The sequence below is a fragment of the Cynocephalus volans genome, chromosome X, assembly GCF_027409185.1.
Source record: "Cynocephalus volans isolate mCynVol1 chromosome X, mCynVol1.pri, whole genome shotgun sequence".
Taxonomy (NCBI): Eukaryota; Metazoa; Chordata; class Mammalia; order Dermoptera; family Cynocephalidae; genus Cynocephalus; species Cynocephalus volans.
In genome coordinates, this window is record NC_084478.1 from 40,369,673 (window position 1) to 40,386,045 (window position 16,373).

Genomic DNA, 16,373 nt, shown 5'->3' on the forward strand with positions numbered 1-16,373 from the left:
ATTATGCAACAAGTGTGAATTACTCTACAGAATATGAGGTACAAGTAATGTCACACAATTATTTTCCTCAAGTTGACTAAATTCTGCTTCAATCCCTATTTGTAAGGCCAATACCTCCCATTTTGAGGGATATCCCTTCATATCCCTTATAAAACCTGGTTCAATCAATCAGGAAGACAGAAATAATTCTAGATATTTCTAGCTGGAAGAGATTTAATATGGGGATAAAGAGGCCTCCACAACATCTACAGGGCTGCTAGCGTCAGGAAAATAAAAAATGCACGAATCAGACGTGACTGCCACTGATGACCTCAGCCATCTACAGGAGCCATATGGGAGACTGGTGGAGAATGCTTAGAAAGTGCTAAAGACCTGCCTGCATCAGCCCAGCCTTTTCATGCAACTTCTGCAGGAGATATAATGGCTTTTCCTTTGATTACATTTCCCAAATCTCACACAAGTTCCTTTTTGTGGCATCACCTAAGATGGAGACTTTCTAGGAAAGAGATCATGAATATGTATTTCTAGCCTTTCTATTCCTGGGCAGACATGGAAAGGTAAAAATGACACAGAGGTATGATAGACAACATCTGGCCCAGTACCACAACCCTGAGGGCCACAAATAAGCCCTAGAAGATAGTCTCCCATATTTCTAATTCTCATCATGATAGGCCATAGTTTCTTAGTCCCTGTCTGTTTTCATGGCTATTATGCATTGCTACCACTTGAGCTGCAGAAAGCCCCCCCATTTACATACCCATTTTTCTCCAAGCTTGGAAACCGTGGCCCAGCTCCCTTTCCAGGTGAGCAAGATTATTCCAATTAGAACACTCCTTTCTGAATTTTCTTCTTGCTAAGCTTTGAAATTGTCCCATCTTGCAGGATCCCTGGGCTGTGGAGTTATGCTCCACCTTTATTAATGCAGTCCCCACCATTGTCTGCTGCACCAGAAGGCTATCAATCACCCTACATCCTTACCCTCTAGTACTGGAAACACTCCATTGTTTTTCCTATGTCCCAGTTTTGGAGCTATATCTAATACAGTTTTTAAAATATTATAAAACATAAAGATTTGTTCTGACTGCATTTTAGACAAGAAAGCTCAATTGCATCCATAGGCTCCTAAAATGTCTCAATAAAAAAGTCTGTTTTGAGGTAGACTTCTGTTGCCACCCACATGAAAACATCTCCTTGAGAGCCTTGAAACTCAAAAGCTGATTAGTCTCCAATAGTGGAAAGGGAACCTCAAACCTTAAAGAGATGAAAGCCTGGCTGGCCTCCTTGTGGGGTAAAAAGCAGTTTTCATTCCTTCACAATGAATCTCCAACAGCAGGAGCATAATGCTATTTCTCTGTAAGTCACCCCTTCATATCAAATTTGCAATAAATCCACCTGGCACACTCGCTAGAGGACTGTCTTTTCTTGTAGATGAAAAAGTGAAAAACACTTATTTAGGAAAGTCATTATAGATGGAGAGCTATGTCCATCCTCATGGAACTAAACTGCGATTAAATGAGGATGGATTCTTGCTCTATGCTCACCTCATAAAGAGTGTGTGACTATGAAAGGAAACACAGTGATGCTTTTGGATGCAGGTGAGGGTCAGATGTGCTGGGCCACTTAACTGGTCTTCTAGGTTTGGGGGATGAACTCCCAGAACTACTACAGAAGAGGTGTGGTTCTGCACCAGGATGGGGGCTGGAGAGAACGTGAGGTAGAAGAACAGGAAGAGAGTAAGTGAGTGAGGAGGAAAGGGTTGGTGGGTATGGAAAACAGTATGCTTAGGAACTGAGTAAGATGCTGCAGAGCATCCATATATGAAGAATCAGAATCCCGAAAGTCACATATTAGGACCTAACCAAAACTACCTCCAGCAGAATGAGGCAAATAAAAAGAATTCAGGATCTAAAACTAGATTGGTAGGTGCTCAGATTCTCTAATCATGAAGAAATGATTTTTTTTGCAATAATAAATATGCCAATTACCCTGATTTGATCATCACACATTGTGTACATGTATTGAAATATAACTCTTTACCCCATAAATATATACAATCAATATGTGTCAGTAAAAAAGTTAATTAATTAAAACTAGATTGCTTCATAGGAGTGGCTAAGTGCAAACTCAAGACCAAGCTCAGACTTGATGCTAGGCAGTGGGCCTCAGAGGGTCTAATTCAAACCTGTGGGGGTATCCTGATGGATGAAGTAAAAACTATGGTGGAGCATCACAGAACAGACCACATGCAGAAATCTACAGAAGTAAGTAGGTGATCCTCATCCAAAAATTCCACTGGTATAAAATAATACTTCAATCCCTTGGCTGGTGTTTAGACTGAGATTATAATCTCTGGGAAGATGAGGCAGGCATAACCAAGGCAAAAAATCATGTCTAAAGGGCTGTGGAGTAGGGAAGTTTACTGGTTCAGAAACTCAACATAATGTATTTACTACTAGAGGGGTGCAAGATATCCTGAAAATAAAGAAGAGTTCCAGTTATGAGAATCAGGAATAAAGCCAAGATTGAACTAACAGAATAATAATAATATTAAAATAATACTAATAATGGTATTAACTGTCATTTATAGAAATATTATCAAGTTTCTGGCACTCTGCTATAACTTCTTATTATCTTTTTCCTTTAATGATTACAACTACTAGTGAGGTGGGTATTATTGTCTAATTCAACAGATGAAGAGACTGAGCCCCTGGGAGTTAATTTACCAAAATTATATAGCTGGTAAAAGATAGTGCTATGAATTGAACTCAGAGATCTTCGATTTCAATTATAATTCATCGGTAAGCATAGAACTGAGCTTGATTTCCATCAGTCTTTACATTGGTCAAGGGTATTTTTTAAATGTGAGCTTGCCACTCCTCCACAAAGAGTTGGAGTCTGTTTCTCCCCTCCCTCAAAACTGGCATAGAATATGTCAGAAGTGATGCTGTCTCAGTTATGACCCTAGCCCTTAACTGGCCTAGGAGTTTCCACATACAGCCTCTTGAAATGCATGTTCTTGAACACATTCATCATTCTGTGAGAAACCTAAGGCAAATAAGAAAAGTCACATGTAGCCTGATCCAATTGACCATTCCAACTAAGTCCCCTGCCACCAGCAGTATCAACTGCAATTGAGTGAGTTGTCTTGACCATCTAGCCCAGCTGAGCCTTTAGATGACTCCAACCTTAGCCAACATATGATTGCAACTACATGAGAAATGCCCAGCTGAGCCCAGAGCCAGAAGAACTAATAACATATTGTTTTTTCACACCACTAAACTTTGGGATGGTTTGTTGTGCAGCAAAAGATAACTGGAATCTGCCCAAGGTAAAATGTGGTCCTAACCATTGAGCTGAACCTGAGCCTGAGCCTGGGCATGACAGAAGTGCTTTACTGAAGGCCAATGTGGTATTCTAGCTTAATTGCTCCCATAAAATAAGCTACCTTCTTGTAAATGAAGCCTGATAGATTCTGGGTTGCCTTGAAATGTTTTCTAGAGCCATGTATCAGGTTGCAGGTGTGAATACTATTCCAGTGAGAGGACACTGAGAAGACTCATTTCCAGATGCTGAGCCCTGTTGAAAAGAACATACAAAAGTGCAACATACAAACAAATATTAGAGCCAAAGCAACAGTGGTTCTTCAGAGGAAGGGGATTTCTGGGAAATAGGAGAGTGTGCAAACACAGAAACAACTTAGCACTTAAAGTTAATCTTGGCAAGGTGAAGTTAGGATGCAAGTGACAGTGACAGTATAGTTCAACCATAAATAAAAGTGAAAACTAATCATGATATGAGGGGAAATTAGTTGGTTCCCTTCTGCTTTCAGTCTTATTTTGTGATGCCAGCGATCATGCCCAAATTGTCAGAAGAGCCACGGAGAAAATTGGACTAGGATACTACATGGAGCCACAGTTGGACTACGGACATTACAGCAATTCCCTGCTTATCTAAAGAAAAGTATGAAGCCAATTTCAAAATATGAATTCACCCTGCCGTTTGATTTTCAATGAACTGCCTAGCTTCCACCACTTCCTGCCATTGCTGAGGAAGAACTGGAGGCAGCAGATTCAAAGAATGGAGAAAGAACTCTGAATTGGTGAAGGGGGGAAAGAAATTAATTTCACGATGTGTACCACAAACGTTGCCAAAGCACAGTGGGCACTACCTGTGCACTACCCTGTGCCAACCATACACAGCTTCTATCTGGCAGAGAAATGCAGTAACTGGAAGGTTTTGCAGCCAATTGGGAACGCCCAGCTGCTTGACATCTGGGTGCCAAAGCCTTGTGTGTTGCAATTAGCTGTTAAATGATCATAGATTGAGGGTAATTGCTAAGTTTGCAAAATGTAATGTGTTTGCAATTTTGAAATGCCAAATATTATAGTAATGGTGCCAGTGAAAATGACATTTAGTAACATTGGAATCTCTGAGAAAAAAAATGGATCATTGAAGGTGTTTTTGTCACATAGACACTAGATCAGTGGTTCTTTTACTTACCTGTATGTCAAACTTGCCAGATAAACATTTGTTACAGATTCCTGAGACCTACCTCTTGAAGATTCTGAATTGATAGGCCTGAAATATAGAATCTATTTTTTTAATCCCAAGTGATTTTGATGGGCAGTCAGTTTTGGGAACCTTCAAACTAAGTGACTTGAAGAAGGTCTACAGATTATATAAATAAAAGACTGAAAGAAAGATGTTTAAAAAACAAAATATTTATTATGTGTTAGAGTAATATAGTACTTTGGCCCCAGGTGACAGAAGGGCGCTTCTATGACTTTCAGTCATAGAAGGCAGATTCTGATTCAAAACAAGGAGGAAACCTTTCACAATTAGAGTTGAGGAGACAAGTGAAAAACCAAATACAATGATTAATGGGGTGATAAGTGTGGGGACCAGACTGTTATTACATGCATAGACATATCCAATTGAATCATGGTCTCTGGTGGTCACATCTTCTTGTCACTGCATATGTTAAAGAGCTATGAGAAAAATTTTATCAACAGAGCATTTAACCTTTATTCTACTCCAATCCGCCTTCTGCCTCCACTGTTCTGGTAACTCTGGCTTTACTATGTCACCAACACCCTCTATATTGCCAAATCAAAAAACTACTTTTTAGTGATGCTAATAGCTACCGCTTACTGAGTACTTAGTGTTTACCAGGTACCATTTTGTGCAACTTAGGTGTTGTATTTTTTTCTATTATAAATACCTTATTTCAACTAAAAGGTAAATGTCTCAGAGGTTTCATAGTTTAAAACACTACAGTTATATCATATTGTAACTACATTTTAAAAAGTGCTATAAATGGAACTGCTGGGCTTTGACCATATACATTTCTGTATGGTCTTTATGGAATCTACACAAAGAAATATCTTCTCCCTTTGCTCCAATTAATTCTTCTTGTATGTAAATTGTTTTCTATTCCATTATAACCAGATTGGTGAAATAACAAAGTCAGCCACATAGCCAAAGTTCACTCCAAGCCTACAGGAGATGGGCCATACCTACAAGCTCAGTGACTTTGGGAATGTTACATATCCTCTAGATCTCAGTTTCTTCATCTGCCATGGTCTTTCCCACTCCAGTGAAATAGGAAGCACTCCAAGCCATGTTCCTACAAAACTAGAAATTGTAGTGATCTGGAGAGGATACTCCCAAATGAATGTAACTATGTTTCTACTGAAAACTTTTATCTGTGCTTTGAAGTTTGGTCTTAACAAACATAAACAAAATACAGTTGTAAAAGTAGACAAAATAACCACAAATAAAAATGTTTCTAACACCAACTCTATTAGTGGTGCTCCATATAGAACAAAAATTACATGAAAAAAGAAACAAAACATAAGAAAGTAGATACACCAAGGTTCAAGTTTGATCCCTGTACAAACCAGCCCGGGGGGGGGGGGGGGAAGTGGATACAGCATTTCAAAAACTTGGTTACCTTGTATGACAACAAACTTTTTTTAGAGGATGCATTTGGTCTCACTACTAAATATAATACTGGATTGACAACAGTTGCAAAAACAGAATACATGCACAACCATATCATGTGTGCTTCCAATATTGAGAATTTCTTCAAGAAGAATGATAGAATGAAGGCGTTCAGAATAATTGAAAATATGCATAAAAGATGGATTATACAATAGCCTCTTGATATCAGTATCTTTCATCATGTTTTCTTGGATGGCTATCTAACTCTCCCACCCCCAGAAGTGAAGGGGAGCTACTGCCTCCCACCGAGTACAACTGAGTGCCCTGACCCTCCTAGGGGTTGTATTTAATTCTTCCAAAAAGCCTGTGGGGTAGGTAATATTCTCATCTAATTTACAGATGAATAATCTGTGGCACAGTGAGGATAAATTATTTTCTCATGGTCACATAACTAGTAAGGAGAACAGTTGGTATATAATCTGAAGAAGCCAAATTCTAGAGCTAGGATTCATAAATAGTCCAGTACACACCTCTATTACCAGACCTCCATGCAACATCTGGCATGGCTGACTTCTTCTTTGAAATATTCTTAGTTTCTGTGACAGCACAATTTCAAGGTGTTCACCTTACTTTGCTACTCATTCCTAGTTTCCTTTACTGGCTTTTCCTCTCCTAGCAAAACAAAGGCTCTACTGTATCTCTTGTTATCATCCTACCTTCTCTGTAGGTATTATCATCCACTCCTATGGTTTTTCAATGCCATCTACATACATAGGACTCAGGATTTTTTATTTCTAGGCCACTTTTATATGATTTTATGTGTATGTTTGAAATTCCTATCTCAATGTTTGAAAGGCAGCTCATAATTAAACTGTTAAAACAGAACTCTTGATTTCCAACCCCCCTTTTAGAAATTGAGATGGGAAGAACTTCAGAATCATCCTGACATCCTTTTCTCCCTCCACACCTACATCCAACCTATCACCAAGTCTGGTCCATTCTACCTCCACAATATCTACAATCTGTTCACTTCTTTCTAATACACTGGCACCAATCTGGCACAATTGGACAATGGCAAGAACCATTTTATTAATTCTTTGCTAAGACTTTTTTCTTTACTGAATGAGTAGACCTCCTTACAGAAAAGTTACTTTGGGATATTGTCCCTCTTTCCTTCTGAATGTGTTCTTTCAGGATTAGCCTAGGGATGATTTTTTTTTCCCTCATAAACATCACTTTCTTATTATTGCATGATATTCCATCTCGTAGCTATACATAATTTAACTAATTTTTTTTTTTACTACAGATCATTTAATTCATTCTCACTATTTAAAAATTAATAGACTTCATTTTAAGAGCAGTGTTAGGTTGACAGATAAAATTAGCAAAATTACAGAGTTCCCATACACATCCTCTTTTCTCCCTTCACAGTTTCCTCTATTATTAATATCTTGTGTTAGTGTGGTATATTTTTTATAACTGATGAACCAATGTTGATACATTATTCTTAGTTTAGGTCCATATATTACATTAGGGTTCACTGTGTTATACAGTTCTATGGGTTTTGACAAATGCATAATGTCATGTATCACCCATTACAGTATCATATAGAATAGTTTCACTACCCTAAAAGTCCCCTTGCTCCACCCTCTCAACCTCCCTCCTTCTCTTCAAACCCCTGGAAACCATTGATCTTTTTACCCATCAGCCCACCTCCACAAACACAATCTCCAGGCACCATTACAAAAACTAATATCTCCAAATACAGTCTTTGGAGAAAAGACAAGCTTGGCTTTGTATTTTCCTTCTCCCTCATAGAATTTTAGAGCTCTGAGGAATCTTAGAGATTATCTACTTCAGTGATTTTTGCCCCTCAATATTTTTTGTATGATTCACTATTCTATTTTTTTTAACTGCAGTTGGAAGGAGGCAGGAATCAGAACCAACATGGCTTTTTATTTTATAAGTAGAATAAGTGAACAGAATTATAAGCTACAAAGCTAGGAGCATCAGGCCATCTTAGTGTAGTCCTGCAAATCAAATATCATCTGGGCCTGCTTAGACCACCAGCATGTTGGCCTGTGATTTCAGCATACCCAGGATGATGCACACTTGCAGTAGGGTAGAGTTAGAGAGTAAAGACACAGTAAATATTATGTGATGTGATGGTTAATTTTATGTGTCAACTTGGCTTGGCCACAGTGCCCAGGTATTTGGTTAAACATTACTCTGGATGTTTCTGTGAAGATGTTTTTTGGATAATATTAACAGTTAAATTGGTGGGCTTTGAGTAAAGAAATTTGCCCTCCATAATGTGGGTGGGCCTCATCTAATCAGTTGAAGGCCTGAATAGAACAAAAGAAAGAGTTTTGCTGGCAGACAACCTTCAGACTTAAACTGCAGCATCGGCTTTTCCCCAGATCTCCATTTTGCTGACTCGCCCTGCAAATTTTGGATTTGCCAGCCTCCATAACTGTGTAAGCTAACTCCTTAAAATAAATCTCTTTCTATGTAACACTAAGCTTCCTATTGGTCCCATTTCTCTTGAAAATCCAAATGCATGTGATTAAAAGTTAATGTGAACAGTGGGTCATATTTTTGGTAGGCAAGATTGAGGGCATGTGTATTTTTGGTAGCTGTTCTTAAAAACCTACATTCCATGTGGACTATTTCTGGTTCCCAAGGTGAAATCAAAAGATGAAGAGTGAAGAGAGTGGGAGGTATGGGGGAGGTTGGGGTGGATGAATATTACTGCCTTAGCCTCCTAACTTCCAATTGAATGTAACTCCCTCAATAATTTATTTCCCCATAGCAGGCAGTGGCTTTCAAAATAATTACATAGACTTCATGGCTCCTCAGAGTAATATGATTAATACTACTATAGTGTGGGTGATGATGCTACATCTTCCTTAAAAATGGATTTTAAAAAATTAGGTCTGATGTATAGTTTTTCTCCTATTCCTTCTTAGCTCCTCAGCTTGTAGAAGCTACAATATGAGACTAAAGAAGTAGGAAACTATAGTCAAATCAGTCCTTCACTATTTTCAGTGCTCCAGAAAAGTGACACCATTTCTTGTTGACTTCTTGCTTTACAGGAAAAACATTAGCAAGGACTTTTCAAAGGAAACTTCAAAAGAATTGCTTACAGAATTTCTAAGACCGGTAGGAAGGAATGGGGCTGCTTTTATGTGTTAAGACTGATGATGGGATGCATCAAAAAGGCAGCAGGAATTGTGTATGTATTTTACTACGCAACATTCATTTATTTAACAAATGCTTGGGGATGTTTTACTATGTGAAAGGTCTTGTTATTCAGAATCTGTTTACAATAACTAATAAAACATTGTCCCTAACTTCAGGAAGTTTATCATTTAGGAAAAAAACTAGCCAAACAAACAACTACCTATGTTGTAATACGGTAAGCACTATATTATCTCATGGGCGCAGAAAGAAATATGTAAAGAAATAACATTCAAGAGTTCTTTCAGGCTGAGTAAAAATATGAGTGGATGGCATGAGACAAAACTTCACTGATAAATGCAGATTTTTTCTTTTTTGTAATCACTCTTATACTAAAGACATTTTTAAAAGCTCTTTTTGGAAAGATTATTATGAAGTTCACGTTGTTTGACTTTCTTGCATTTTAAAATTGGTGTATTGTTATTTCTTAGTTTTTTATCTTTCTAGAAGATTACAGAAAACAGAACAAAAACCAAAATAGTAAAGATGTGTATGTAAGTGAGAGACCTGATAGATGAGACAACTTGTTTCCTATTTTAAAAATATTAAACTGTTAAATTTTAAATGATGCTATAAAAATTTATAAAAAAGGAAAGGTTGGTTGTTAGATTATTTGTAAAAAAAAATTCGAATAGATTTATACTCTTTGAAGTCTTGGGAGAAATGGAAAATCATCCTTGTCTGGATGAGGTGTGCCTTGGTGGCTGTTGAGTAGTGTTTTATGACTAACTTTAAACATAAGATATGTTTTCTTATGTAATGTAGTGAGTATCACCTTTCAAAAGAAAACACAATAAGGGGTAGTTTGCTTTCTAAAAGAGTGTGGAATTATTCCAGCAAAACAGAAAAGAAATAATTTCCCTTGATCGAAGGTATCTACAGAAATAAAAAAGTGAAAGCATTAAATGTATTATTTGACTTTAATTGGGTTTATTTCTTTTCTCTCCCACATATGTCTGTAAGCTACACTTTAAAAGTCTCTGAAAAATTGTGAGGATAAAAAGGACACTACTGCTTTCTCTTTTCTGTACTGCACTGTAGGAAGCCAGTGTCTGTGCTAATGGGGCTACAATGAAAGCATATGTATCTCTGTGAAATTAAAGTGATAGGACATTGTTCCAACAAGGATTAAAATTTTGTTTTTAAAAAGAGTGTGGATGTGATAGATATGTGCATATATTCTTTTATCTTAAAGTGTAACAAATTACAGAAATTAAGTTCATGCTGAGAAGTAGAGATATTACTCAATTGTAGAAAACCTCATCTTAGTTGAGAATTACTGTACAATTTCCTCTGTGTGTTGAATGAGGCACTTCAGTGTGAATAAGAAGATACACATATTGCATTTTAGAAAGGAAAATAACGACTTCACATAAAAAAGACTCACGCTATCATTTTTCTGTTGTTTTACGCAATTCAAAAGTGATATGAGTGCAGAGTGGAGAAGTTTGTGCAAATCGTAAGTTTTCATTTTCAAAACAATACACTTAACAATTGCATTAGCAGTAAAGAGGCTTCTTCTGAGCTATTGTTCATGATGACTGTGTCTCAATCTGGAATTTGAAAGGACTGTAATATCAGCAGTCTGTGAACAACGTGAAAATCACCACCTAAGTCTATTGCGGGCACAATTCTTTTCCTTTTCATAAGACCCGTGGAACTGATTTAAAACCTGCAAAATAATAAGAGAAATAAGCTTTTGAAACATACTTGTCAAGCACTGGACTATATACAGCAACGTGAGTGGAATAAACCAATTCTAACAATGCAGGCAAGTTGACATTGGGAGTATAAAACATGAACTCTAACACCTGTGCTTTTTTATCTAAGCCTGAAAAATGTCCCTACACTGGAGCTGCATTCTTGATCATTTAGGTAAATACAGTTGAACGACTAAAATTGTATAGGATTATTTAAAAATCAAACTTACCCTTCATAATTATAGAAAGGCTTGAATAAGCTTTTCCCACCTCAGTAGAAAATAATAGCCTTTTAATAATTATGCTATGAGAGCTATAATGAAATGAGTGAAATAAACAGAAATAACACGGGATTCCAAAGGTGGGAAATGTGGTAGAGTGGTGGATGCTTATTCATAAGCCTGAAGAAGAAAAGTAAAAAGAGGGAGGAGAGATGAAGTGGGGGCCTATTTTTTTGAATCCCTTCTGTGCACCTTCTAAGTAGCTGAATGGACAAAACATAGGCATAAGGGGAAGGCAAGCAGATTTGTCAGAATAAAGTGTACACTCTCTGCAAAGGTGGCCTGAGGCTAGAACAAACGGCTCCTCTTGAGGTCCTATCCCCAAACACAATATTGTTCTTTTGAGAACCCTGCAAGAAATCTATGTGCAAAATGTTTGAATGCTGTATATGTTGCAAGGGGTTTCCATTAAATTAATAGCAATGGACTTCTGTCCTTGATAAAGTTACTGGGAACAAACTTGCTTTTCTACTGTAAACAACTAGAAAACTGGATAAAATATAGGAGGCAGCAGCTTTCAGACATTGAACAACTGACACTGTATCAAGAAGAAACGCAAGAGCAAGAAAACAAATGAACTGAGTCCTGGGATCGCCTTGCTTCCGCCAGGAGGCACTTTCTGGAATTTGGTGCCAGGAAGGAGAGCTCAAGCACAGCATGGTGGGTTCTTTGAGCTGAGGAGGAATTTGGGAAGGCTAGAATTTCAGAACGGAGTAGCAGAAAGGACTGAGCTACACAGACAGAGAGCTCTGGAAAACTACCTTGGTTTTCCCTTGAGCCTGTGGCTGAGTACTGTGCATGTGCTTAGAGTGAAATTCTGCAATGTTGGGCAGAGTGATCAGGAAGTTGACACTGAGTAACTTTCAGCAGATCAAGTGTTTTATTCATTTATGTTATACCTTTGAGCAATTTGAGATTTTTGATTCCTGTTTAAGGGAAAAGGTGATGATTCTTAGTTTGAAGTGTTATTAGAACACCTAGGTCGACATGAAAATGATGAAAGAAGACACTTTAAAAAAAAAACAGCTTTGTTGAAGTATAATCTATATACAATATACTATACTTATTCAATGTATACAGTTGGATGAGTTTGGACATATGCATACACCCATGTTGAAAAGTGGGTGATAGAATCTGAGACACAGATCTGAGAATCAATTCATAGGGGTAGTAGTAGAAGTCAATATAACATTCTTTTAGTGAAGTTATGTAGAGAGGTGTAACATGCTTCATGCCGCACTGAGGTGGATGCATCTCATATGCTATCTTAAAGTATTGTCACGGTACTATCAGGTAGGCAATTGAATCCCAATTGTTAAGATCAGACAACTGGAACTCAGAAAGGTAAAATAATTTGCTGAAGGTTCTACAACTGGAACCAACAATTTACTCAAGATCTCACAATAGTTACCCAGATACATAATATTCAAAACCCAATCTCTTCCGACTAAAATATGCTGACAGTGTTCCTATACTGAATTTTTTTAAAGAAGAAAGATGTTCTTGAGAGCCTAACCATGGCCTACGAGGCCTGCCTAACTACCCTTTGGGTACTTTAACCTCATCTCCCAATATGTGCCTCTCATTCACTCGGGTCAGCTGTAATGGCTCCTGGGTGTTGCACGGAGGCACAGAGCATTCTCCTACTTCAGGCAATTACCCTCAGCATCTTTTCCAAAAGTGTACATTTCCAGGATATCCTTAGGGTTTATTTTCTCATTCCATCCATTCAAGATTCTGTTTAAATATCAGTTTCCTGTGGAGTACTACTGCCTGACTGCCCTATCTGAAATATTAATCTCTTCCATTCTCTATCTTTTTACTTTGCTTTATTCTTCTCCATAGCACTTTTGTCTATCAGACAATATGGCATATATTTGCTATGTATTAACGTTCTACATCCCCAGTTAGAAATAAGCCTAATGAGGTCAAAGATGTTATCTATTTTGATCATTGCTTTCTCCCCAGTGCATAGAACAGGGCCTGGCACATAGAACATTTTCAGTAAATGTAAATGAATAAATGAGTGAACCTTGAGAATCTTAAAGGTCTCACCTCTTAATACTGTTGTATTGGAGATTATGTTTCTAACACATGAACTTTGGGGGACACATTCAAACCATAGGACCCCAGGATATGCGTTTTTGAACACTGGCAACTGGCATTAGCTTTGGGTTACCATATATTCGGTGAGCATTTTTGGCTGCGGGAACTTTACAAGATCAAATTATATTTACTGGAAATCAGGTTGCTTCATTTTCCTTCTTCCAATTAGCAAAACCATTATCTGGGACTACATCCAAATAGGTCTTTTACAAGACACTCAGCTTAATTGGTGCTTTTCAATAATTTTGTTCATTTTTAAATAATTGCAAAGTTACCTGCAGGTAGCTCAATACGTAAATATGGCAATAGAACTGAAATTATGGAGATAAGAATCATGTTTTCAACCAAAAAAACATTTTTTTTCCATCCAAATTTTGTTTTATTTTGTCAATATACAATGTGGTTAATTATTGTGGCCCATGACTGAAACCTCCCTCCCTCCTCTCTCTCCCCCCTCCCTCTCAACAATGTCCTTTCTGTTTGCTTGTCGTATCAACTTCAAGGAATTGTAGTTGTTGTGTCTTCTCTCCCTCCCCCCCCCCCCGGTTTTTTGTGTATTTATTTATTTATTTTTAGCTCCCTCAAATAAGTGAGAACATGTGGTATTTCTCTTTCTGTGCCTGACTTGTTTCACTTAATATAATTCTCTCCAGGTCCATCCATGTTGTTGCAAATGGCAGTATTTCATTCGTTTTTATAGCTGAGTAGTATTCCATTGTGTAGATGTACCACATTTTCCGTATCCACTCATCTGATGATGGACATTTGGGCTGGTTCCAACTCTTAGCTATTGTAAAGAGTGCTGCGATGAACATTGGGGAACAGGTATACCTTCGACTTGATGATTTCCATTCCTCTGGGTATATTCCCAGCAGTGGGATAGCTGGGTCATATGGTAGATCTATCTGCATTCGTTTGAGGAAACTCCATACCATTTTCCATAGAGGCTGCACCATTTTGCAGTCCCACCAACAATGTATGAGAGTTCCTTTTTCTCCACAACCTCACCAGCATTTATCATTCACAGTCTTTTGGATATTAGCCATCCTAACTGGGGTGAGATGGTATCTCAGTGTGGTTTTCATTTGCATTTCCCAAAGGCTGAATGATGTTGAGCATTTTTTCATATGTCTGTTGGCCATACGTATATCTTCCTTTGAGAAATGCCTATTTAGCTCTTTTCCCCATTTTTTAATTGGGTTACTTGTTTTTTTGTAATAAAATTGTTTCAGTTCCTTGTATATTATGGATTTTAATCCTTTGTCAGATGTGTATTTTACAAATATTTACTCCCACTCTGTTGGTTGTCTTTTAACTCTGTTAATTGTTTCTTTTGCTGTGCAGAAGCTTTTTAGTATGATATAATCCCATTTGTTTATTTTTCCTTTGGTTGCCCATGCTTTTGGGGTTGTATTCATGAAGTCTGTATCCAGTCCTACATGCTGAAGTGTTTCTCGTAAGTTTTCTTTATGAAGTTTTATTGTTTCACTGTGTATATTTAATTCTTTAATCCATTTTGAGTTGACTTTAGTATATGGTCAAAGGTATGGGTCTAGTTTCATTCTCCTGCATATTGATATCCAGCATGATTTGCTGAAGAGGCAGTCTCTTCCCCAGTGTATAGGCTTGGTGCCTTTGTCAAAGATCAGATAGCTGTAGCTGTATGGGTTGATTTCTGGATTCTAAATTCTATTCCATTGATCCGGGTGTCTGTTTTTATGCCAGTACCATGCTGTTTTGGTTATTATAGCTTTGTAGTATAGTTTAAAGTCAGGTAGTGTTATGCCTCCAGCTTTATTTTTTTTGCTCAGCATTTCTTTGGCTATGCGTAGTCTTTTGTTATTCCATATAAATGTCTGGATAGTTCTTTCCAGTTCTGAGAAAAATGTCATTGGGAAATTTGATGGGGATTGCATTGAATGTGTATATCACTTTGGGCAGTATGGACATTTTCACAATGTTGATTCTTCCAATCCAAGAGCATCTTTCCATCTTCTTGTATCCTCTCTAATTTCTCTCAGCAGTAGTTTGCAGTTCTCATTATAGAGATGTTTCACATCCTTGGTTAACTCAATTCCTAAGTTTTTTTTTGGCTATTGTAAATGGGCAAGCTTTCTTGATTTCTCTTTCTGCATGTTTACTATTGGAGAATAGAAATGCTACTGATTTTTGTGTGTTGGTTTTGTACCCTGCTACTGTGCTGAAATCCTTTATCAACTCCAAGAGTTTTTTTGTAGAGGCTTTAGGCTGTTCGATATATAGGATTATGTCACCTGCAAACAGGAACAGGTTAACTTCATCTTTTCCAATCTGGATGCCCTTTATTTCCTTCTCTTCTCTGATTGCTCTGGCTAGTACTTCCAACATTATGTTGAATAGGAGTGGTGAGAGTGGGCATCCTTGTCGAGGTCCTGTTCTTAAAGGAAAAGCTTTCAGCTTTTCCCCAATCAGGATGATATTGGCAGTGGGTTTATCATATATGGCTTTAATTATGTTGAGATAATTTCCATCTATACCTAACTTATAGAGGGTCTTTGTCATGAATGAATGTTGAATTTTATCAAATGCTTTTTCAGCATCTATACAGATGATCATATTGATATGGTGTATCACATTTATTGATTTGCGTATGTTGAATCAACCTTGCATCCCTGGGATGTATCCCACTTGATCGTGGGGAATAATTTTACGCATGTGTTGCTGTATTCTGTTAGCTAGCATTTTATTGAGGATTTTTGCATCTATATTCATCAAGGATATCAGCCTGTAGTTTTCTTTTTTGGTTATATCTTTACCTGGTTTTCGTATCAGGATGATGTTTGTTTCATAGAATGAGTTTGGGAGATTTGCGTCTGTTTCAATCTTTTGGAATAGTTTGTAAAGAATCGGTGTCAATTCCTCTTTGAATGTTTGGTAAAATTCTGCTGTGAATCCATCTGGTCCTGGGCTTTTCTTTGTTGGGAGCCTTCTGATAACAGCTTCAATCTCCTTTATTATTATTGGTCTTTTCAGATTTTCTACATCTTCTTGGCTCAGTTTTGGGAGCTTGTGTGTGTCCAGAAATGTATCCATTTCCACCAGATTTTCAAATTTGTTGGCATAT

General features: G+C 37.5%; 1 pseudogene; it reads right to left on the reverse strand.

The window, feature by feature from the left end:
- Positions 1–5,516: 5,516 nt before the first annotated feature.
- Positions 5,517–6,182, reverse strand: LOC134367695 (phosphatidylinositol-glycan biosynthesis class F protein-like; annotated as a pseudogene).
- Between the last annotated feature and the right edge of the window lie 10,191 nt (positions 6,183–16,373).